General features: G+C 44.5%; 2 protein-coding genes across 5 annotated transcripts in view; one reads left to right on the forward strand and one right to left on the reverse strand.

The window, feature by feature from the left end:
* The window catches only part of C6H11orf24 (chromosome 6 C11orf24 homolog), a 65,595-nt gene that overhangs the window by 19,028 nt on the left and 20,890 nt on the right, over positions 1-25,677 (reverse strand). The window lies entirely within an intron of this gene.
* LOC144930682 (uncharacterized) overlaps positions 1-25,677 on the forward strand; it is a 42,495-nt gene that overhangs the window by 2,003 nt on the left and 14,815 nt on the right. The gene's annotated exons all lie outside the window — the stretch shown is intronic.

A 25,677-nucleotide genomic window follows, 5' to 3' on the forward strand; every position in this document is an offset into this window, starting at 1 on the left:
AAGCGGTGACTGAAGGGAGGAGGGGCGGGTGGTTAGCTTACAGGGAAGTAGAGTGAACCAAGGGGCGGGGGGTTTCATCAAGGAGAAACAAACAGAACTTTCACACCGTAGCCTGGCTAGTCAGGAAACTGGTTTTTAAAGCTTCTCTGATGCGTACCGCACCCTCCTGTGCTCTTCTAACCGCCCTGGTGTCTGGCTCCACGTAACCAGCAGCCAGGCGATTTGCCTCAACCTCCCACCCCGCCATAAACATCTCCCCCTTACTCTCACAGATATTGTGGAGCACACAGCAAGCAGTAATAACAGTGGGAATATTGGTTTCGCTGAGGTCTAAGCGAGTCAGTAAACTGCGCCAGCGCGCCTTTAAACATCCAAATGCACATTCTACCACCATTCTGCACTTGCTCAGCCTGTAGTTGAACAGCTCCTGACTACTGTCCAGGCTGCCTGTGTACGGCTTCATGAGCCATGGCATTAAGGGGTAGGCTGGGTCCCCAAGGATACATATAGGCATTTCAACATCCCCAACAGTTATTTTCTGGTCTGGGAATAAAGTCCCTTCCTGCAGCTTTTGAAACAGACCAGAGTTCCTGAAGATGCGAGCATCATGCACCTTTCCCAGCCATCCCACGTTGATGTTGGTGAAACGTCCCTTGTGATCCACCAGAGCTTGCAGCACTATCGAAAAGTATCCCTTGCGGTTTATGTACTCGGCGGCTTGGTGCTCTGGTGCCAAGATAGGGATATGGGTTCCGTCTATAGCCCCACCACAGTTAGGGAATCCCATTGCAGCAAAGCCATCCACTATGACCTGCACATTTCCCAGGGTCACTACCCTTGATAGCAGCAGATCTTTGATTGCGTGGGCTACTTGCATCACAGCAGCCCCCACAGTAGATTTGCCCACTCCAAATTGATTCCCAACTGACCGGTAGCTGTCTGGCGTTGCAAGCTTCCACAGGGCTATCGCCACTCGCTTCTCAACTGTGAGGGCTGCTCTCATCTTGGTATTCATGCGCCTCAGGGCAGGGGAAAGCAAGTCACAAAGTTCCATGAAAGTGCCCTTACGCATGCGAAAGTTTCACAGCCACTGGGAATCGTCCCAGACCTGCAACACTATGCGGTCCCACCAGTCTGTGCTTGTTTCCCGAGCCCAGAATCGGCGTTCCACAGCATGAACCTGCCCCATTAGCACCATGATGCATGTATTGGCAGGGCCCATGCTTTCAGAGAAATCTGTGTCCATGTCCTGATCACTCACGTGACCGCGCTGACGTCGCCTCCTCGCCCGGTATCGCTTTGCCAGGTTCTGGTGCTGCATATACTGCTGGATAATGCGTGTGGTGTTTAATGTGCTCCTAATTGCCAAAGTGAGCTGAGCGGCCTCCATGCTTGCCTTGGTATGGCGTCCGCACAGAAAAAAGGCGCGGAACGATTATCTGCCGTTGCTCTGACGGAGGGAGGGGCGACTGACGACACGGCTTACAGGGTTGGCTTCAGGGAGCTAAAATCAACAAAGGGGGTGGCTTTACATCAAGGAGTATTTCAGGCAGGACTTCACAGAGGGTTCCAATAAGAAATGGTGCACCTAAGTTATCGTTCTTATTGGAACAAGGAGGTTAGCCTGGCCTCTGATTGATACATGGCTAGATTTACCTCGCTGCACCTTCTCTGTGAGTGACTGCAGTGTGACCTAGAGGAATGAGTCCCCTAGACAGGGGAGGAGGCAAATGAGTACAAAACAAATCTGGTCTATTTCTTGTTTTGATCCACTCCATCTATCTTTTACATCTTTGGCTGGCAGCAGACGATGCAGAAGGACTGCATGCCATCCACATCTCATGGCTGCTCGGCAGAAGATGGTACAGTACAACTGCTAGCAGTCCGTATCGCCTGCCCGCTCACCATAAGACGGTTCAATAGGACTGACTGCAGGAATAAAGAGAATGACCTGGTCAAGTCACTCCAAATTTAGTCCCTGCGCCCATGTCTGTCCAGGCGCTCCCAGCCAACGTGGCCAGGAGCACCTTGGACATGACGATGACGGCTACCAGTCGTACTGTACCGTCTGCTACTGTGTCCCTGCCACAAGGCAAGGGGTTGCTGCTACTGTGTAGCAATGCCGTACCGCGTCTGCCAGCACCCAGGAGTCATAGGGTGACGGTTACCTGAGCGGGCTCCATGCTTGCCGTGGTATGGCGTCTGCACAGGTAACTCAGGAAAAAAGGCGCAAAACGATTGTCTGCCCTTGCTTTCACGGAGGGAGGGAGGAAACGGGGTCTGACGATATGTACCCAGAACCACCCGCGACAATGTTTTAGCCCCATCAGGCATTGGGATCTCAACCCAGAATTCCAATGGGCAGCGGAGACTGCGGGAACTGTGGGATAGCTACCCACAGTGCAACGCTCCAGAAGTCGACTCTAGCCTCGGTACTGTGGAAGCGCTCCGCCAAGTTAATGCACTTAAAACATTTTCTGTGGGGACACACACACTCGAATATATAAAACCGATTTCTAAAAAACCGACTTCTATAAATTCGACCTTATTCCGTAGTGTAGACATACCCACAGACCCATAACGTAGATGTGATGCACAGGTAAGCAGCTGGAATAAGCCCTGCTTTTTTTGCCCTCTTATTACTTTTTTAAAACAGGAAATAAAAAAAAAACAAAAACTTTTCCTAATATATTAGCCATGTGCTATCAAATCTTAGCTATAACTTTAAACATGAAGTGAGCTGTAGCTCACGAAAGCTTACGCTCAAATAAATTTGTTAGTCTCTAAGATGCCACAAGTCCTCCTTTTCTTTTAAACACTGAATTATATAGAAAATGGTTAAAATATAAATCAATTCGAACTATACAATTTACAAACAAATTTGCTTATAACATTCAACTCGTTAAAGAAAATTATTAAAATAAGGAAGAATAGAAGCATAATTCAGGGGAGGGGAATAGAGAAAGAAAGGGAAGGAAGTGGGTAGAGAAGAAGTGGGGCCAGGCTCATGCACTTAATAAGATCAGATACTTCCAGGAGAGCACCCCATCTCTCTGAAAATTCTTCTTGGGTATTTCTATTATGGTACACAATTCTTTCCCTGGTGGACAAACCACTTAAAGGCTAGAAACAGTTACATTAGCTTAATGTAACTATTGGCCCCATAAGCACAGAGACACTTAGTTTCCCCGACTCTGCTAAGCTACCTGAAGTCCCTCTTGCCACACATGACTTCTGATCCATGTCACTGCATCAGCCCCAGGAACCACTTCACTGCAAGTGAAGAAAATTAAGTGGAGAGAGGGAAAGGGATGTGCTGAGGTGACCATGGGTGTAAGCTGAACCTCACTGGAACCTGGCGGAGAACTCAGTCCTTCTATACAAGTGCTCCTCTACCAGGGTATTTTAAGGCCTTTACTGGTTAGCCCATTATTAGCCAGCAGGGGAAGACCAGCTCTAGATGTCGACTAAAACCAATCACCCTGGTACTTTCCCTTTTTTTAAGCAACAGGCTCTTAAGGGATCAGCTAACACTAAAGGAACGGTATAGCAAAGACCTTGCTCTGCCCTGCCCTACAGGACCCACAGTTAACAAGAACTGCAGAAGACAGCTACTGACACATAGCAAGATTTTTTAAAAAGTGACTTCTTATTCTGAGTGCCTGTTTTTGGTGCCCAGCTTGTCACATCTCTGAGGAACGGATTTTGAGAGGGAGGGTAGGTATTCAGCGATTTCTGAGCATCAGACCCCTTTCAGAGGTCTCAAATTGGACTCCTAGACACAGAGCAAACCAACATCATGAATCCCTCTTGAAAAAACTCTTGGCTTAGACCTATCGTGTGCATCCATTCCAACAGTACACGATTGTTCCCTAAGGCACATTATCCAGCGTTTACTGCCCATCCCCACAAAAACAAGAACAGGAGAGACTTGGAGGAAGATCCTCTGCTGATGTAAATGGGTGTGGTCTCACTAAAGTCAATGGAGCTATACAGATTTACATCAGCTAAGGATGTGGCCTGTATCACCCACACGACTCATTCCCATAGATTTCCCCTGTCTGTATATCTTTCCTCACTTTCTTTGTTACACAGACTTACTAAGAACATTATTGCCACGATTCAAGCTCAATTTTATTTAGCACCTTAAAGCTCTCGAATGATCACCATCCCTTCCCTTCCAAAATAAGGATTCACAGCAGTTATTGCAAATTAGCCTTATGTGAGCGGGAAGACTGTTGAAATGGATACCACTAAGGGTATGTCTGCACTTCGAGTCAGAAGTGTAATTTTCAGCTTGAGGAGACATACACCGTGTTAAGCTCTGCTTGAGCTAGCCTGCTAAATAGAGAACTGGCTGGAAAATGCGTTTTCAGGGCACAGAAGCTATTTGGCAAATAGTTTCAGCTAAAACAATTGAAAACAAAACTTCTAAAAATGTCACCTCACCATTCTATTTTGAAAATGTCATTTTGATTAGACATTTGAAATATTGTTCGACTCAATTAAGATTTTTTTCCATCTCATTTGGTCGAGAAAAACCTGAGAAAATTCAGTTTTAGTTAGAAATTAAGATTTTTCAGGTTGGTCATCAAACAAAAAAAATTAAAAAAAATCAATGATTCTCTCAGCTCTTCTCTGTTTCTTTTATTTTCTTGTTAGTGCTGGCTTAACTTCAACTCTAAAACAAGGAGAGCTTTTTCCTCAAGTTATTGCTACGTATTTACAATCTTAACGCCATTTTAAAGTTTCTTTGCTTAGGAAGTTACAATTCTCCTTTTAGATTTTATAGCTGGTGTGCATGTGCGGATGTGTGATGATATGGCCCAGGGAATACAGCTCATTTCCCAATCCAGAGAGTGGATAACCAGATGCAGATGCACGTTAATACAATCCAGAAGACATTTTTGTAATTCCATATCAAATATCAGAACCACCATCTAGTTTTTGCCTCATCTTCTCCAGCACAGTCCCACAAGGCCAGAAAGTGATTCACTGTTACTTACAGCTCACTTTTGAATTAGTGGCTACCAGTTTCCAATTATAATCCATGTCCCCTTCCCCTCCACTCCCACCCTGTGGCATATCTTTAGAGCCCAGAATCCACACAGCTCCCTTGCATATTCAAAGATTCCTCACCATTTACCCCACAGGGTGACAGCCAGGAAAAGCACCAGCTTTGTCACCAGAGCTGCCCTAGAAAAAACCCTCTCCCTGCACAGCCGTAACTGCAATTCAAGAGTGCGAACACTAGTGCTCCTGTCAGAAAACAAGCTTCCAAAGATCAGGACAAAACACTCTTTGGGTATTAACACTCTATCCCATCAGCCTCCCCAAAGACATTAAACGAACTGGGCTAGAAGTAGAATATAAAAATGCAGAGATTACATTTACCATCTACAACAGCTACAACTCATCAGGGAACAAGCAAACTGAAAAACCAGAAAAACTTGGAATGAACAATTGGATGACTTATGACTGCAGTGCAAACACATCCAGACAGCCCAGAAGCACTGCTTGCAGGGTTTAAGAAATGCTCCTCCCTTGCTGCTCACTTTCTTGCATTGAACCAAGGATTCTGTGCAAAAAAAAAAAAAAAAGTGAAAGGAAGGCAGATACTGATAAAAACTGGCCTGAAATAATAGTTATAACTAGGGCAGTGGTGGAAGAGGGAATCTTTGAAACAAAGCAAATCTTCCTTTCTATCACACACGCACCAAAACCCTATTAACCAAACAGCTACCAGTTAAGCAGGTGAAAAGCATTCGTCTACTCTATCTGAGGATTGGGAGAAGTGGGCAGAGCCCACATGAATTAAAGGCCTGCCCCTTCAGGTGAAGGAAAGGCCACAGAACCCAGATAAAGTACAGGGGTAAAAAAAACCAGGTACAGTGATTCAGGTGATAGGTACAAAATGAGTGTAGGAGACACAAAGCAGAGAACTACAGACAATGCCCACTGCTCTGAGATCCTGATCAAGGAGTCAGTGGATGCCACCTAGAGAAACTCTGCCCAGAGGCATGTATGGACTAGAGAATGGAAAAAGGCCCCATAATCAGAGAACCTCCCTGTTGAGCTTATCCCTCTGGGACTGAGAGCTGGCCATCTTAGCCAGTGCCAGGAGGTGGCTGATGAGGTATATTAGTGATTTGGTAAGGCTATGGCCAGGGTTTCCACAGAGGAACAGGTGTGGGGAAACAGTGCAGCCATAACCTCAATAAGAGATTCTGGAGATGATGGAAGAGGGACTACAGCCTGGCACCCTGCAGGTAGGTGCGCACCTGGGTTTCCTTCTTGCCACAAAAGGGGCAGGCATCAGGTGTGTTGGTGAACCGTGCCAGCGACACATCTGTGGTCCCAAGCAGTCTATGGAACCAGGCTAAAGTAGAGATTAGCTCACCAAGGACTGCCATCTTCACAGGGTAGCAGCATATCATGTCACCTGGAGCCGGGATGACATCTCTGGACACTATAGTCCTCTGTTTATCTACAGAACAGGTACAGCAGAGACATTGCTAGTACAACCTTCCCTCCACAGTAACAAGCCTACTCTTCAGGCTATAGGATCAAGCCCACACAATGTAATCTCAGCATTCAGAAATGTGCCGTTTTGTGTTTATTCTGAGGTCTTTTCTGGAAACTCCAGAAAATACTTTGCAAGTTGTCACCTCAAAACAAATGTCTGAACGTGCTTCATTCTTTAGAAGAAAAATCTGAACTAAAGTTTGGTAAGGAAAAGCCATTTGTTTCATGGTTTGATTTCAAATGTGAGTAAAGGGACTATTTTTAAATGGAAGGGGAAAAAGCACTTGGGTGGAGCCTTTTTTACAATCTTGAAAAATATTACTACAAATCAACTCGAAGGATGATGTTTTGGAAAGCTGTAGGGGTGTGCGCATGTACACACTTTATTTTGGAAGAAGCATGACCAGAGCAGAGGTAAATCAGATTGACCTCTGAGTCCACTGGACTCTGAATCAGATGCATGGAGGAGGAGGAGTGATGCGAGAAGATGGCTAGGATTTATATCAGTGAGAAAACATTATTCTGGCCATGATTTATATCCACACTGGTACTTGTCAAGTATGAGTTATAACACCCGAAATGGAGCAACAGCACTAAGACAACGGGGTTGTGAGCCGAAAAAGAGTGCTGTTTTAAGTTCTAGCCAACCCTTACAATCTTTTTCAAAATTATTTCACTGTATTATATGAAGGACTCTGCCCCACAGCAAGTAAACAAATATAGTTTGAATTGTGAATTCACCACCTCCGTTGAAAGGCTCCAGAGTGGCTGGAAAAGCAAAAAAGTCTGCTTTGGCTCACAGAGCATATTTACTGCACACCACCAGACCAAGTTACATCATGGTATGAAAGGCAGCTTTATAGCTATTGCAGGCTTCCTTAGTTTCTGAAGTAAGTTAATAGCAAACAAAGAGGCTGTTCCTATTAAGTTTCACTAATTAGACTTGCAAATAAACAGTGTTTCAACCTAAAGGAAGGACATGGCATTGCACAAGGCTGAGATGTTACCTTACATTACAGGGTAGAGAAATAATTACTGGTGACCATGCATGCAGAAGTTGATCTACAGCTGTCCCTGGTCTGGAAATTGTTCCTTTAACCCAACTTCCTGCACTGATCCAGCATTCTGGGTTTAGCAATGTCTCCTATTAGCTTGTACCAAGAGCAAGTATTAACCCTAGGAAAACCAAAGCTACAGATACACAACTTCCCCTAGTTACATACAGCTAATCAAAGTCAGGATGCACTAGGAGTTTGATGCCACCAGTACTATCACTCACCCTTTTAAGTGAAAGATTGTCATCTTGTGGGGAATGGCTCAGGATCCTTGGAATTCAAATATGTTCAAGGTCCATCTGGACCTTACCAGTTGTTCCTTATTATATAAAGCTATTATCACACCAAGATACAAAGTCTGCAGAAGGAAACTACAAACCTCAGATGGTTACAGACAATAACATACCAGGGTGCAATGACAATGTTAGCGCAGCAGTGCTCACTGTCTGAAGACTGCAAATCATTTAGGAAAAAAAAAGGGGGAGACTCTGAAAACTTGTTACCACCCTGTGTTTACCTGCAGGCCACCTTCCCATGGTAGTACTAGGGAGAGTCTGGAAAGACTTGTGGTGAAGGCAGCACACTGGCATTCAGGAGACCAGAGTTGACTTCCCGGCTCTGCCACACACTTCCTGTGTAACCTTGGGCAGGTCGCTTAATCTCTGTGGGTCAATTCCCATGTTATGGATTAGGAATTAAGAATACTCCCTTCCTCCTACCCCTTGTCTGTTTAGATAATAAACTCTTTGAGACAAGGAATGTCTCTCCCTGGGAGTTTGTACAGCAGCGGAGGCACCTGTATTACTGCTGAAGAATTTTAGCTGGAAGCACAGCCGTGAACAAGAAGTGTTCGGCACTATTGCAGAAGCCATGGATAAAAACTTTATTAACCGTGGTTAAAAAAAACCAAAAACAAACCAACAAAAAAAAAACAAACAACCCACAATGCGAACAGTAGGACAGCAAAACCACTGGTAGCAATTTTTGCTAAAACTCCTTAATGGCTTTAATCCACTTCAGGCCATTACCAATATCAGATCGGGGGAAAGGTTATGGAGTGGAGAGAAGGGACCTTTTCAGCAACAGTTCAATTTCCCAGTGCAGACAAGGCGAGCCCCTTACAGCAGCCTTTGTATCACGTTAACTCACAGCTGGCTATAAATTGCAAGTATCAAGCACTTCTCTGTCATTTCAAACCCCCATTACTCCTCCACTTCAGTAAGGAACAGTTAAGATGCAGATGTCCATCTGCAGTAACCATGCATCTGTTGACACTCCGCACCCAGCACAGAATGACACTGTTTAGATGTCTTGTGCTATAAAGTGCATGCTACAAGGATCCCAGTGATTAGGGAGATGCTAAGCTCACAAAAGGAAGCCTGTCTCAATTTTCCCAGTGCAAGCACATGCCAGGGCTTCTCTCTCCATTCATGCCTTTAAACCGGTAGATGTCTTTCACAAGGACACTTACTCTGAGCAGGCAGAGATTAACAAAGACGTTGTCATCTCTGCCACATAACAGAGGCAATTAAAGGAACTACAGGAGTAAAAAGGAGGTCAATAGTCAAAGGGCAATATGCGGCCTCTGATATGAGCTTCTCTTCCCCATCACTTCAAGTTATCAGTGAAATTCTTCATATTAGAGGAGAGGGGAACAAAGGCTTTCAAGCAGAGATTTGAGAAATGGTGCTGATGGATCTTTCACTCCTAAGTCACTGATACATCAGCCAGCTCATGTTGCTGATGACGGTTAGTCATCGCCATCCAATGAATGTCCCGGGATGTTGCACGGCAAATAGAAGACTGGTAACACACAAGAATCAACTCCACAATCAGTACCAATGGGCAAACTTTTGGTTGTTTGCCTCGGCAGAGAGAGCAAAGATGGAATGGCCAATAGAGAACTAACTCCTCCATTGTCTCCATTTGGAAATTTAACAGCATTTAAACACAAGGTTTAGCAACTGAATTAGCTAACAGGATGCTGACTGGCCAGCGCAGACAAGGGAAAGTTGTGGTCAGCATTATGTCAGCTGGCCAATGGCTAAACTTTTCAGGACCAGGCACTCAGATACTATGCTGATATAAAGACCTTGAATAAAATCTTACTCTTCCCTACATCAAATCTTTCAGTCATGGTCAGCTTGGTATCAGCTAGTCATATGTATTAAGAGCAAGGTGACTAATTGAAATCAACCTGACCACAAAAATATGAATACTTCCCTGACATTCCCTTAACCAACCTATGGAACTCACTGCTGCAAAATATTATTGAAGCAAACAGCTTAGCAATACTCAAGAGGATTTAGACCCATACATGTAGTAAAATACCTTGTGTACTTATTCTAGCTAGGAAAGAATTACAAGAGCTACAAACCATGTATTGGGGCACAAACTGATCACAAGCTGGGGTCAGGAAGAAAATCAGTCTCTCCTCCCACACATTCCTTTGAAGAACAACAACATTACATAGCTGGCTGAGTGCATGATGTCGGGGTTTTTGCATTCTTCCAAACCAATGGGCCTGGCCAATTGCAGCAGGGAGGAGACCAGATAAGATCAGACACTGGTCTGTCCTGATACTACATTTGTGATGTTTCTCTTGTATAATCTGTCTCCTCCGAAACATACCCAGAAAAGATAGGCACATAATAGATATGATTATTATGAAGACTAACGGTCTTTCCAAAGCGATTATCCCACCAAGAGAAAACATTTTAATCAAGTTGCTGTAAATAAATTATTTTCCCCATTGTGTGAAACAGCTGCTCTAGCTTGCCATGAGGTCTCTGCCTGTGGCAGAGCATCTGAATCTCCAACAGTCTGCATATGACAGACTTGCCACTTTAATGTTTATAGCAATATTATGTGTCTGTTAGGTGGAGCCAGCTGGACAAACAGGATTTTGAAAGTCTTCCTTAATGGAATAACACTCAACACATGCCAAGAGTTACAAAGAAAGGTTAGCTCAAAGAGGCACTTGTTCCCAGAGTGTCATCAGAATTCACATCTGGCCCTCACAGAGGAGAGTCACTGTCCTAGAAAGTAAGGGACAAATCACTGTGTCCACAAGCAGACAGACCACAATACAAATAATAATACAATCAATCAAGGTGGCTACTCCTGTACTACCTGAAGATTTAGTGTCAGGCTGATGCTATTCAAAGCCAGAAGTTTCCAGCTGCTGAAGTCAAGCCTTCCTCAAGCGCCATATGCTTCCCATTGCAAGAGTCCTTCTCTCCCACTTGTGAACAGCTAAAGAAAATAAACAGGTCTCTAAATAACAAGCAGAATAAAAAGCAGCATCAGGAGGCTCCTGTGAAACTCCAAGGAGTTGGCAAGCTCTGCTGAGAAACTGTGCTTATCCTGGAATTTGCTTGAACATGAAGAAACTCATGAGTATAGGGTATTTTGGAACCCTGTGCTGCTGACAATGGCACATTACACCAAGCAGAACCCCGCTATGCTGTACAGAGCTCTCTGTAGCCAAAAATCTTTTGGTCACTGGAAGGGAATTCTTTGCAGGAACAATCCTTCCACACTACAGGAGGTGGCATTGAAAGCCTTTCCCCACACAACAGGTATACTTTGAATTAATTTCTGGCTTTCAAACATAGGGGTCAATTCCGAAGACATGACAGAGCACCTGCAGTCTCTCATGCTGGGTTTTAAAACACATCGTTTGACTGATCTTTCCCTCTTCCACTGAGAAATCAGATGTTGGAGGCTAGTCTCAAACTTGGAGATCAGGGTTCAACTCCCTGCTCCATCCCAGACTTCCTGTATGACCTTGGGCAAGTCATTTAACCCCTCTGTGTTTCGGTTCCCCATTTGCACAACAACGTTACTTCCCCACTTCATGGAGCTGAAATATATTAAGAGGTTGTGAGGCACCAGATGCTACAGCAATGGGGGGCATACAGGTACCATAGACGGTAACAATTCACCTGTTCACCCAGGAGAAAGTGCTTCGATAGGTAGATGAAGGCAAGAAAATAGGTTCTGAACCCATGGCTGCTGGAATTCATATGTAATGAATAACCCAGTGGTGCACCAGATACTCGGAGCAATCCATATATTCAGCCCATATTGATGGCAAAGTTACAAATAATCTCCCAGAGTCAGGAAACACAAACAAGGTATCATTGTCGAGCCCCTCCCACTCCCAAATTCCCAACTGGAGGCTTGCTTCATCTGCAGAGGGAGGCAATGGAGGAGGGAGAATAGTGCAAGTTAACTTAGATTCTATGGAGAATATGGCATCTTTAGTGTCATGGGTGAGTGTATTAGTTACCCTGGCTAATGTAGAGGCACACATTTGTACTTTGTAAAAGGCCCTGTGCATGTCAAACTTCTGCTTTCAATAAAACAAGTAAAAAAATCAAATCATCCCTCTGCTTTGCTCAGCTCCCTGTTTTGGAAGTATACCTGGTAGAAAGTGCTGCTCGATTTTCCCAGGAAAAATCACCAGGCAGCCATTTCATTTATGAAAACGTGGCTTGTTTTGGAATATTTGCACCAATCCAGTTTAGTATAAAGAAAAATGAACTGCCAAAGGCTAACTGCATAAAGCCGGGATTTAAAAATAAATGTGTCAACACGAATACCTCCAAGGAATGAAAATGTGCATTCAAGCTGCACTGTTGCCTTCCCCAGCCTAATCGTGACTGAAAGGTGGTAGTGAATTTACAAACGTGCTGTCATCATGTGTAAATGGGAGACCTTATGTGGGGCTTTTCACACAGTATGTTTCAACTTAAAACACAATGTTAACTACTGCCACTCAGGGCATGGCAGCCCAGTGGCACCTGTATAAACTTAGCACACACAAGCTGGTATGGCAGCAGGTGTAGGAGAGATGCTGCAGGAGCTCAAGTTTTGGCTTCTCTGCAGCTCCCACGAAACTAGGCACATCGTAGTACAGGTGCTTTTTGCTTGTCAAGAGACGGTGGCACCCTAAGCTATAGTCAACAAGTCTCCCGTGGAAATACACACAGCGTACACATACATAGCAACAACTTGTGCTCAAACAGCTATTCAGTAAGACAGTTATTTCTACCAGAACGCTTTCAGCCGGAAGGTATGGTTAGCCAAGTGTTACTTTGGAGCAAATAAAACTTAAATGGCCACAATTCAGTCTCACCCTCCCTTAGGTATTTTAGCACTACACACGTCTATCAATCAGCCATTCCCTAGCATGCAAGAAAGGTCACTTGAGGTAAGGCAAAAAAGACACTCAAACCTTGGCAGTTTGAGGAAATATTAATAGCATCTTTCAGCATAAATATAGGAACAAATCAAAACAAAAACATCCCCTCCCCAAACTCGGAAATCATATTTATAGCAACAGCAAGTAAAAGCTGCTGGCTCCCAGCTATTTGATTTTGAAGAGCGTGTGAAATGTGGAAATCAGAAGTAGCAAATCTGTTTTTCTCAACAGAAATCTCAGCAGAGGGAAAAATCTTATGTGATAGCTACCATATAACTAGGGTCCTACAAAATTCAGAGTCAATTTTGATCAATTTCATGGTCATAGGATTTTTTTAAAAAAATCGTAAGTTTCATGGTTTCAGCTATTTAAATCTGAAATTTCACAGTGTTGTAACTGTAGGGGTCCTGACACAAAAAGAAGTTGGGGGGGGTCCACAAGGTTATTGTACAGGGGGTGGCAGTACGGCTACCCTTACTTCTGCGTGGCTGCTGGCAGGGTGCTGCCTTCAAAGCTGGGCGCCCTACCAACAGCCGCTGCTCTCTGGCCGCCAGCAGAAGAAGGGTGGCAATACCATGACCCCGCTGCGACTTCCTTTTGGGTCAGGACCCCCAATTTGAGAAACGCTGGTCTCCGCCATGAAATTTGTACAGTATAGGGTAAAAGCACACAAGAGACCAGATTTCATGGTCTGTGATGTGTTTTTCATGGCTGTGAATTTGGTAGGGCCCTACCTATAAATCCTTGTTGACATCTAGATACTTTTCATCCAGCTATAGATTCTTTGTAGCAAAGAAAAGTTCTCCAACCCCTGCATAGTCTGTTAATTGTATCAGCATACATGGGCTAGCCAGACTAGTTTAAAGATTAGGTGTGTATTATCAATTCTTACCTGCCCCTTGTCTTCCACAATCCTTCCCTCCCCCCATTTCTGAAGTGAATTTAATTCTCATTATAGATGCAAATTGGTAAACCTGGAAATTAAACTATTTGGGTCTAATTCACTACCACTTTGTGCCTTACAGAGATGCTTACAGCAGCACGGAGTGCCTGTAGACTGCTACCTTCTGATTTAGTGGTGTTTCATAGTCCCTTTGCACCAGGGTCAGTGAATGCACGAACAGGAAGGGAACAGAGAATTAGGCCCGTTTTTGGCATGGTCTATACACAAATCTGCAACAGTCCAGTGCAAACCCCTGTGTGGATCCTCTAGTTAAAGAGTGGCTTATTTCAGGTTAGCTTAACCCTAAATAGCTAAACCAACATAAGCCTGGTTCAGACCAACATAAGAGACTTCACATAGCCTTCTGCACCTCTTGAAATTGCACTGTTAATTAAACCAGTATCACTCTGCACATAGACAAGCCCTTTATCCTCACTAGAGGAACTACACAGGCAGAAGCAGCTGCAAATGCTTCCTTCATCCTGCTCAGAACCTGACCTCAAAAGACCAGCTCAAGAAGCAAGGCACAAGTCCAGCCTCTGCACCCATTCATTCATTGGGCTCTGCTAAAGAGGACAACAAGGGTGTCACAATTAGTACCAAGGAAGGCTTATGAGTCCGGTTTAAGCAAACAGACCAGCTGACTGGAGGAAACAACCATGGTCCTTATACACTTTGAGATATGCAGCATTTTACTTCCAGCTCACTGGTCTGAGTACAGCCACTCTCTCCCCACACAACATTCCAGTTATCCTTCTATGAGCAATCTTGAGCAGTGGAGGAGGGCAGAGTAGTCTACAAAAGAGACATCCCAGGAACAGGGATCTTTCTAGCGCCCCTTGCCGAAACTATGCCTCCCCCACTCTCTCTCTCTCCTATTTTTACCCAGCAGCAAAGCTGACAGAATGGAATTCACAGTTTCACAATCTTTGAATGTTTTACCCTCCTTAATGGGACTGGTCTGCATTTTATATGCTGCATTCTATTCAGATCGGGGAGCTGGGGGAGAAGAGAAATCTACCACAGTGAATTGCTGTATGGATTCCACCACCATATGGAAAGAGCAGGGATAGTGCAAGAGGACTGTGGCTGCGCCATGCATTTGGAAGGGAAATAGGTCTACTAGTTGCTGGGATACATGTCGGGAAGGCCCATGTACTGTGATCCACCATCACTTACAAGACTGGCCCAGGCCATCTTGGGAGGGTTAACAAAAGGATTCTGTAGGGCACTCCCCAAATTCACATATAAACAGTTTATATAATCAATACCCACACAATAGATATAGGGATATCTAAATAACACACTTCCTCCTGCTACAGGTGGAGGGGATGCCAGGTACTTGTGCTGAGGTCTGTACATATAAGCTTTATTTGGACAATCACCCAAGTAATTTGGGGTCTGAAGATGGGTAGTAATATGGCGGAATGCCATTTCCAGCTGTCACAGCTTTGAGCCCGCCCAAGAATTAGAGATCTCCAGGCATGAGCTACATAGACCCAAAGGCAAGATCTGGGGCGGAATGGAAGGTAAGTTTAGGTAAGTGACTTTAAATAACCTGTGATCTTTATGAAAAGATTAGGGACTAGCTTTCAACCCTAGCAACTCTGTTTACATTTTCACACCTGTCTTTGCACCAACAAGGGCTGAAAAAAAGATGGAAAATGGAAATTCACCCTGACCTGTCAAGATTGTAGCACTCTCTGCTGCTCTCCCCCCCAAACCTTCTTCCCCTCACCATGGGTATTTTCTTTTCAGTCATACTGAAAGATTTTGCCTTAAGAACACTGATACACACACCCTACAATCCCTCCCCCCCCCCCAATTGAAACCAAAATTCCTACCCCCAGTAGAGGTTTGACCCCAAAAGTGTCAGAAACTCAATGAAGTCTACCAAGGAGTTGGCCCTTGCTAATGATTTTATGCCGAAGGTGCTTAGATACTATAGTGATGTGCACAGTATAAAGCCCCCTTTTATGGAATATTTCAGATAGTCAGACTTTCTTTCCCGCTTTCACCATACCAAACCAACGTGTATTTTGCAAAACGATCTGGAACCCTTCCTCTGCTCCAGCCCCACGGTCTCACTTTAGGTTGCCGTACATGCAGTAGATGAAGCAAGGCTACTTGCCTTCTGCAGGGAGCTGCATGAGGGCAAAGTGCCAAGATGAAAATTGCCAAACATCAGATTCGTGATGATGTCGGTAAGACACACACACACACACGACCAATGAGGTAGGTGCAACCTCAGTTTTGAGCTTGGAGTAGAGATGAGCAACAGCACAGATTCACTCTCTCGGACAGCGACAGTCCTTTGGGATTTCATTTAGGCATGGTCTACACAATTAAAGTTTATACAGATATAGCTGTATCAACCAGACATGCAAAAAAGTCACCCCCCCACCCCCCAGCAACATAGCCATGCCAACAAAAACCCCTGCATAGACACAGCTCTCCTAAGAGAAGAGCACTTTAATGTCGTTTGGGGAGGTGGCAGAAAAACGCCTGATGGTGTACACTGCATCTACACTAGAGGGCTATGCCAGCCTAGCTACGCTGACAGAGTCTACACAAGGATAACAACAAAAACTCCCCAGGAACAACAATTACAAGAACAAACCAACAGAAAACCTTACTGCAAGTAGTACCCATTATAAAGAAATATCTGTCTTAAGCCAGAGAATGGTGCGTTAATTTCTTCAGCTATGCCTACTCAGATATGTCACGCTGTTTTGAAAAGTTCACTGTACGTTTCGCCCTTCAGGGCCATAACAGCATGTTGCAGAGAAGCAGGAACACAACAGCTGGAATGGGTATAGCTGAAGTTAAAGTAGAGATTATTAGAAAAGGAGGCATAGTTTGCATTAATGCACCCTGTTTGACATGCTGGAAGCGCACATCACCTACTGCCCAGCCTGGATGCTGTTTGCACACATGGAATTAGAAAAGTGCTCAGAAGGGTAAACGCAGCCAGGCAGTGATGAAATCCCACATATTTGGTAGCAACATTTCTACACCTGCTTTATGGGAAAAAGCCTAAAGTGCAGCTTGGAGAGTCATAAACAGAGTCCCACGCGCTGCAACACTCATTCGCTATCAGAACACACACATTGTGAGGTCTCTTCCCACCCCGTAGTTGAATACTGAAAAAAGGAGCATGGTGGTGGCTCTTGGTTAGGATAGCATCACATGAGGAAGACATTTAGCAGCTATGAAATCTCTCTGCCTCACAAAAATCTTCAGGAAAATAATTAAAAAATCCCCAAGCAAGTTTGTCAAAGGAAACTCCAGAGATATTTTAGGAGACTGTATATGTCTTAGGGGATTGGTAACCTTCTCTCCCATTCGAGGTCACCAGCTCAAGGCTGGCCCAGCTTGAGAGAGACCAAAGGTCCTTGTCCAATGGCTATTGGTGGCCTACATGAACTACTCTAGTGTTTCCAGCCCAGATGCCAGTAGACCACTTCACAATTTGTACTGTGCAAGATCTGTACCAGCAGTCATGGTCAAGGACTGAATGGGGATAGAAAGATAGCTCTCTGAGCCTTAAAGAGAGGTGTAAAGCAAGGCACACTGGCAGGACAGCAATGCAGGAAGCTTGCACTGCTGATACCAAATTTTGTACCTGCTCTTTAATAACTAAGCAGTGGTTTTCAACCTGTGGTCGGCAAAGCATGTCTAAGATTTCCAATGGGGTCCGCACCTCCATTTGAAATTTTTTTTAGGGGTCCGCAAATGGAAAAAGGTTGAAAACCACTGAACTAGAGGACTTCAGTCTTCAGGGTTGTCAACTGAGCAGTATTAAATTCATTTAAACAAAACCAGAGACCTATTGTAACCTTTTAAAAGCTCATCTCCCCTGGTTCCTAGGTAATAAGTTTCAGCCTTTCCAGCTCTCTCTCATCCAGAGTACAAATGGTTCCCGATTGTTATCTGGGGTTTAGACTTGTATCCCAAGGTCAACACTATGCCCAGCACTGGGCAAGTGGTCAAAGTCTGTGCTGGGAGCATAGTAGTTACATTTGAAAGAGATGCTTTGTCCAGGAGTTGGCAAACCATACAAAAACTGTTTTTCGACCTATGTATGACGAGATCTGGCCATCTTTCCAGCTCAGGATTGCCAATCCCGAATGTTCAAAAGATCATGAGTCAGCCTCATCAAAATCATGAGATTATGTAAAAAATAATGGATTTGGTGTTCTTTTTAATTTGTCTTCTGCTTTTTGAGGCTGTAGGGTGCACTGGGGTTACAATTTGAAGCTCTCCACACCCATGAGGACTAGAAACTAGGGTCGTCGATTAATTGCAGTTAACTCATGCGATTAACTCAAAAAAATTAATCCCAATTTAAAACATTCATCATGATTAATCGCACTGCTAAACAATAGAATACCAATTGAAATGTATTAAATATTTTTGGATGTTTTCCTACATTTTCAAATATATTGATTTCTATTACCACACAGAATACAAAGTGTACAGTGCTCACTTTATATTCTTTTTTATTACAAATATTTGCACTGTAACAAACAAAAGAAACAGTATTTTTCAATTCACCTCATACAAGTACTGTAGTATAATCTCTTTATTCCAAAAGTAACTTACAAATTTAGATTTTTTTTTTTGTTACATAATTGCACTCAAAAACAAAACAATGTAAAACTTTGGAGCATACAAGTCCACTCAGTCCTACTTCTTGTTCAGCCAATCACTAAGACAAAAGTCTGTTTATATTTAAGGGGGATACTGCTCCCTGCTTCTTATTTACAATGTCATCTGAAAGTGAGAACAGGCTTTCACATGGCACATTTGTAGCCAGTGTTGCAAGATACTTACGTGCCAGATATGCTAAACACTCGTATGCCTCTTCATGCTTTGGCCACCATTCCAGAGGACATGCTTCCATGCTGAGGATGCTTGAAGGGTTCATGTAGCGTTCATGCACCTGGAAACAGTCAGGGCACACCCTGACTGTTGTGTAGGAGCGATGCACATATTGCTCTGTCCAAGGACATGGACCCATGGGAACATGGACCATTGGGAAGTCAATTAAAGGACATCAACCGTGGGAAGCTTCCTTGGCCTGAGCTCAAGGCCTGAGAACAAAGATTGCAGTAGATAGAGGCTGGTAAATAAGAATATTAATCAAAGTCATATTATTTCCTTTGTTGATGCCTTTTGCGGTCGGAGTATGTAATGTGCAGGGGGGAGAGAAATAAAAGAGGTGGAAAAGCTGACAGGGGCAATCCCGTCAGCAGACCAGCCTGCTTGCTTGCCTAAAGCCGTGTCCTGTCTTGTATTGAACCGCCACAGATGCTCATTAAAAAAATAATGCATTAATTAAATTTGTGACTGAATTCCGTGGGGGAGAAATGTATGTCTCCTGTTCTGTTTTACCAGCATTCTGCCATATATTTCATGTTCTAGCAGTCTTGGATGATGACTCAGCACATGTTTGTTTTAAGAACACTTTCACTACAGATTGGACAAAACGCAAAGAAGGTACCAATGTGAGATTTCTAAAAATAGCTACAGCACTCGACCCAAGGTTTAAGAATCTGAAGTGTCTTCCAAAATCTGAGAAGGACGAGGTGTGGTGCATGCTTTCAGAGGTCTTAAAAGAGCAACACTTTGATGCGGAAACTACAGAGCCCAAACCACCAAAAAAGAAAATCAACCATCGGCTGACTCAGATGATGAAAATGAACATGCGTCCATCTGCTCTGCTTTGGATCGTTATTGAACAGAACCCGTCATCAGCATGGACGCATGTCCTATGGGATGGTGGTTGAAGCATGAAGGGACATACGAATCTTTAGTGCAACTGGCATGTAAATATCCTGTGATGCTGGCTACAACAATGCCATGCGAGTGCCTGTTCTCACTTTCAGGTGACGTTGTAAACAAGAAGCAGGCAGCATTATCTCCTGCAAATTGTTATCAAACTAGTTTGTCTGAGTGAGTGGCTGAACAGGAAGTAGGACAGAGTGGACTTGTAGGTACTACAACTTTACATTGTTTTGTGTTGGAGTGCAGTTATGCAACAAAAAAATAAATCTACATTTGTAAGTAACACTTTCACAATAGAGATTGCACTACAGTATGAGTACAGTACTACTTGTATGAGTTGAATTGAAAAATATTTTGTTTACAGTGCAAATATTTGTAATCAAAAATATAAAGTGAGCACTGTACACTTTGCATTCTGTGTTGTAACTGAAATCAATATTTGAAAATGTAGAAAACATCCAAAAATATTAAATAAATGGTATTCTATTAATCTTTTTTAATCGTGTGATTGAGATTAATTTTTTTAATTGCTTGACAGCCCTACTAGACACTTTTTTCTTTAAGAATGGAGGCTGATATCAGTACATATCCACTTTACTCCAGGAGCTGGGGCTTTAAGGAAAGGAATAACTATTTCACATTTGGGGATAATGTATACCTTCAAATCAGCGGCACTGCTATGGATACCCGCATGGCCCCATAGTATGCCAACATTTTTATGGCTGACTTAGAACAACGCTTCCTCAGCTTTCGTCCCCTAATGTCCCTACTCTACTTGCGCTATATTGATGACATCATCATCATCTGGACCCATGGAAAAGAAGCCCTTGAGGAATTCCACCATGATTTCAACAATTTCCATCCCACCATCAACCTCAGCCTGGACCAGTCCACACAAGAGATCCACTTCCTGGACACTATGGTGTTAATAAGCGATGGTCACATAAACACCACCCTATACCGGAAACCTACTGACCGCATGCCTACCTACATGCCTCCAGCTTTCATCCAGACCACCCCACACGATCCATTGTCTACAGCCAAGCTCTACAATACAACTGCATTTGCTCCAACCCCTCAGACAAACACCTACAAGATCTCTGTCAAGCATTCTTACAACTACAATACCCACCTGCTGAAGTGAAGAAACAGACTGACGGAGCCAGAAGAGTACCCAGAAGTCACCCACTACAGGACAGGCCCAAGAAAGTAAATAACAGAACGCCACTAGCCATCACCGTCAGCCCCCAACTAAAACCTCTACAACGCATCATCAAAGATCTACAACCTATCCTGAAGGACGACCCATCACTCTCACAGATCTTGGGAGACAGGCCAGTCCTTGCTTATAGACAGCCCCCCAACCTGAAGCAAATACTCACCAGCAACCACACAACAGAATCACTAACCCAGGAACCTATCCTTGCAACAAAGCCTGTTGCTAACTGTGTCCACATATCTATTCAGGGGACACCATCAAAGGGCCTAATAACATCAGCCACACTATCAGAGGCTCGTTCACCTGCACTTCTACCAATCTGATATATGCCATCATGTGCCAGCAATGCCCCTCTGCCATGTACATTGGTCAAACTGGACAGTCTCTAAGTAAAAGAATAAATGGACACAAATCAGACGCCAAGAATTATAACATTCAAAAACCAGTCGGAGAACACTTCAATCTCTTTGGTCACTCGATTACAGACCTAAAAGTTGCAATTCTTAAAAAAAAAAAACAGACTCCAATGAGAGACTGCTGAATTGGAATTAATTTGCACACTGGATACAATTAACCTAGGCTTGACTAGAGACTGGGAGTGGATGGGTCATTACACAAAGTGAAACTATTTCCCCATGTTTATTCCCTCCCCCACTGTTCCTCAGCGTTCTTGTCAACTGCTGGAAATGGCCCACCTTGATTATCACTACAAAAGGTCCACCCCCCTCCCCCCCTGCTCTCCTGCTGGTAATAGCTCACCTTACCTGATCACTCTCCTTACAGTGTGTATGGTAACACCCATTGTTTCATGTTCTCTGTGTATATAAATCTTCCCACTGTATTTTTCACTGAATGCATCCGACGAAGTGAACTGTAGCTCACGAAAGCTTATGCTCAAATAAATGTGTTAGTCTCTAAGGTGCCACAAGTACTCCTTTTCTTTTTGCGGATACAGACTAACACAGCTGCTACTCTGAAACCAATAATCATCATGAGACTCATGACAAAATCATGAGAGTTGGCAATATTGCCAGCTCTATAGAGTAGATCCTGGGAGATTATGACTCCAAGTCCTATAAAATCTGACCTCTGATCATTACTGTTCAAACTGATTACATTTCTTACACAGGGGAAGATTGAATGTTGGTCAGCAGGCCTTTTAGAGAAGTATTCCTTTGCAGTACATTGCAGTTTCACATAAATTCCAACAGTAAGTTTATCAATCGTCGTTTTACCCTGCTGTTTTTATACATATGGTCAATTACTGAAAACATATTAACTGTTAAAGACACTTGGGTCTTGCAACAGGATAGTATTTTTCATGCATTTAAAATCTAATGCAAAATTGAAGCTGTGACAAATTAGGGGTTCTCTCTGTGCCACTTCTGAATTGTGGATGATTTTATGACATTTTATCATGACATTGTGTCACAGAAAGCATATATGTGCAGGGATCCACCCTGAGGTAGCCAGATCATGTCAAGTCTCTTCCAGACCAGAGACAATGATGAGTGATCAGCATTCAATGATCATCTATTGAAAGGAAAATACCCTGGGACAGTGGGTTTGCTTTAGCTGGGAGAAGATCCAAACCTCCCTCCCTTCAGGCAAGAGGAGGAAGTAAGTAATGGGACTACCAGGGCTTGGTCTACAGCAGTACATACTTACTTCCGTAGAATTACATCGCACAGGGATGCAAAAAATCCACATCCCTGATCGAAGTTGTTATACTGACCGTAATCCCCTGTGTAGACAGTGCTACGTTAGCGGGAGAGCTTTTCCTGCCAACATAGCTACCGCTGCTCTCAGAAATGGAGTTATTAAGGCGATGGGAGAGCTCTCTCCGGTTGGCTCAGAGCGTCTTCACCAGATGTGCTACAGTGGCGTAGCTGCGCAGATGTAAATTTGTAGTGTAGACCTGGCTTAGGAAGAGGAGAAAAACAAACAAACAAACCTAGTGACCCCAGCAGGAGTCTATGAAAAACTGAGATGTGGGGGAGAGACTGGGACTGAGAGCCTTCTTGAACCAGCGGAAGATGAGAGTAGGCAATGGGGTGAAAGACCCTGCCTGCCTAAACACAGATGATCTCCCAAGGGAAGGGTACGCTAACGAAGGACATTACATTTAGGGACATTTATTGTTTTGTGTGTGTAGCCCATCAAGCTAGTTAGTATGTCCAAATCTAACTTCCTCACCCTCAAAATACTGGGGTGCATTTATCCTATGGGTTAACAGTGTGATTTGCACTCTTGTGCTTCACGTGATTAAATATAAAGAACATAACATTAGAATGTACAAAGTGTGTGTGGGACTGCTTCACAACTGCCACGTGCCCCCAAGGGAATTAAACTGTAAACCAGAAGCTTCACACCTTCTCTGGGAGAAGGGTGGATTCAAGTACTGGGGAGTCTGAAGGGTCAGTGGTGCGCCCAGTGGGGCTAGAAGGTTGGACAGTGAATTCCAACACTCATTATGTTGGATCACATTAAAGAAGTTCTGTATTAAAATCACAAATGAGTTTGATTCCCCATAGGTTAAATTCCAGGGTATTACTAATTAAGACGTCTCTTGGTTTTTGGTACTGTATCTCTCCCTCTATGTGTGAAACTTGCAAGCTGCTAATTGCATCAGTACATTCTAAGACAGAGTCTGTTCTCAAAGCAATTCACACAGAGAGAGACTCAAAGCAATACTCTAACAACAGAAACAGCACCCAGAGACTCCCTGCCCCTTTGTTGTATTAACAATTGTGATTAAAACAGAGATAGAGGATGTATGTGGATGGATGCTTGGTGTGGATAATAACTGAATGATCAGGGAGGCGCCAGCCTAAGAATCCAGTGTCCATCGGCTGAAGAAGGCGTCAAGTGGAAATAACCAGAGGGCTCCCGGAGGGCAGACTGGAATCCACCCAACAGCCTCAAGGACGGGAGAACCAAAGAACAAGATAACATCTGGCAGCACGGAGCCGTCAGGAATGTGCCATCTGCTGATTGATCCAGCAACAGCATGATGAAGCAAATCCCATAGACTGGCATAGGAAGCAATTCCTATAAAAGTGGACTCTAGAAAGTGAGAACTTTGGGGTCTGATGCTGCAAACCAACTTCCAGGAGCATCAGATGAGCATCTGACAAGGCCCTGCTCCCTCCTCATGTCCAGGCCACCTGGCCAGTGGCTTGGCATGAGCAACTCTAAGGCTGGTAACTATGATAACAACCTTGCAGAACGTGTGTGTAAATATGAGAGGGAATGGAATGTTATAACTATAACTAACTGATTACTATGATTCTTTCTGTATTCACAATAAATGTGGTATTTTGCCTTTTTCCCTTTAATAAGATCCTGCTGGTTTTTATTTTATTGGTATAACAGTAAGGGGGTGCCAGATAGAAGATCTGAACTCTGAGTGTGCACCGAGGGACCCCAAGAATGACTGGACTCCGTTCAGGCTCCAGAAGCTTAACCCACTCTGGAGATCTAGAGCACAGGGCAGTCCTAGTGGATGGCCAGGAACTGGCGTTTGCTAGGATCTGAGACAGAAGCTTCTAACAAAAATGCTAACGCAGTTCCGCACTTTATGACACCTTTAGACACCCTCTGGCTCCTGGGCTGTTCCAGGGGCCCAAATGGTCCTTCTCATAAATTACAGTACCCTTGGAGCTGCTATAATTTGCACCAGTCTCAGTGGGCTGCTCTAGAGCAGTCCAGTATCTCTACAGCAGTGTGCTATGGGTAGGGCCCTACCAAATTCACAGCCATCAAATCTGGTCTCCCCCCGTGAAATCTGGTCATCTTTGCACTTTTACACTGTACTATACAGATTTCACAGGGGGAGACCAGTGTTTCTCATATTGGGCTTCCTGACCCAAAAGGGAATTGCAGGGGGATCGCAAGGTTATTTTGGGGGGTTGCAGTATTGCCACCCTTACCTCTGAAGGCAGTGCAAAGCTGGGCGGCCAGAGCATGGTGGCTGCTGACTGAGGGCCCAGCCCTGCAGGCAGCAGTGCAGAAGTCAGGGCGGCAGTACCATACCAGGCCATCCTTACTTCTGCGCTGCTGCTGGCGGCGGCTCTGCCTTCAGAGCTGGGCTCCCGGCCAGCAGCCACCATGCTCCAGCTGCCCAGCTCTGAAGGCAGCGCGGCCACCGGCAGTGCAGAAGTAAGGGTAGCAGTACCGCAACACCCCCCTACAATAACCTTGCAACCCCCCCAAAACTCCTCTTTGGGTCAGGAGCCCTACAATAACATCACCATGAAATTTCAGATTTAAATAGCTGAAATTCACTATTTTAAAATCCTATGCCTGTGAAATTGACCACAGTGGATCATGAAATTAGTAGGGCCATAAAGTGCTCCTCCAGCTCCAGCAGCAGCTGCTCTTCCCGCCCTCCCAGCAGCTAAGTTCCCTCTAAGCTGCATGACCTGTTAAGCCCCATGCAGAGGCTCAGGGCCGCGGCGGGGAGGGGAGGGGAGGGGTGCCTCTCCCCGCTGGCCCCAGCTCAGACCTGCCATGGCCAGGGAGAGGCGTCTCTCCCTCCTCCCCAGCCCAAATACTACTGTAGGGGGAGAGAGCTGGGGGGGGGGGGTGGAGAAGAGGAGTCCTCTCTCCCTACTGTAGCCCCCAGAACCTGCACCCCAACCGTCTGCCCCAGCCCTGAGCCCCTCACCCCAATCCTCTGCCCCAGCCCTGAGCCTCTCGGCCCCACCACATGAATTTTGTTATGTGCACCAATATGGAGGTGATATGTCACACATCACCTCTATATTGGTGCGCATAAAATTAATTCCGCACATGCATGGGAAAACTGTCCGGCGGTGGAACAGTTTGTGGACAGTTACTCAGGTGACCGGACACTGTCAGGTCTCCTTTTCTACAAGACTTTCTGGTCGAAAACCAGACACCTGGCAACCTCTAGGCAGGTCCTGTATGCCCT

This window comes from Lepidochelys kempii, chromosome 6, assembly GCF_965140285.1.
Source record: "Lepidochelys kempii isolate rLepKem1 chromosome 6, rLepKem1.hap1, whole genome shotgun sequence".
In the NCBI taxonomy this organism is placed as follows: domain Eukaryota; kingdom Metazoa; phylum Chordata; order Testudines; family Cheloniidae; genus Lepidochelys; species Lepidochelys kempii.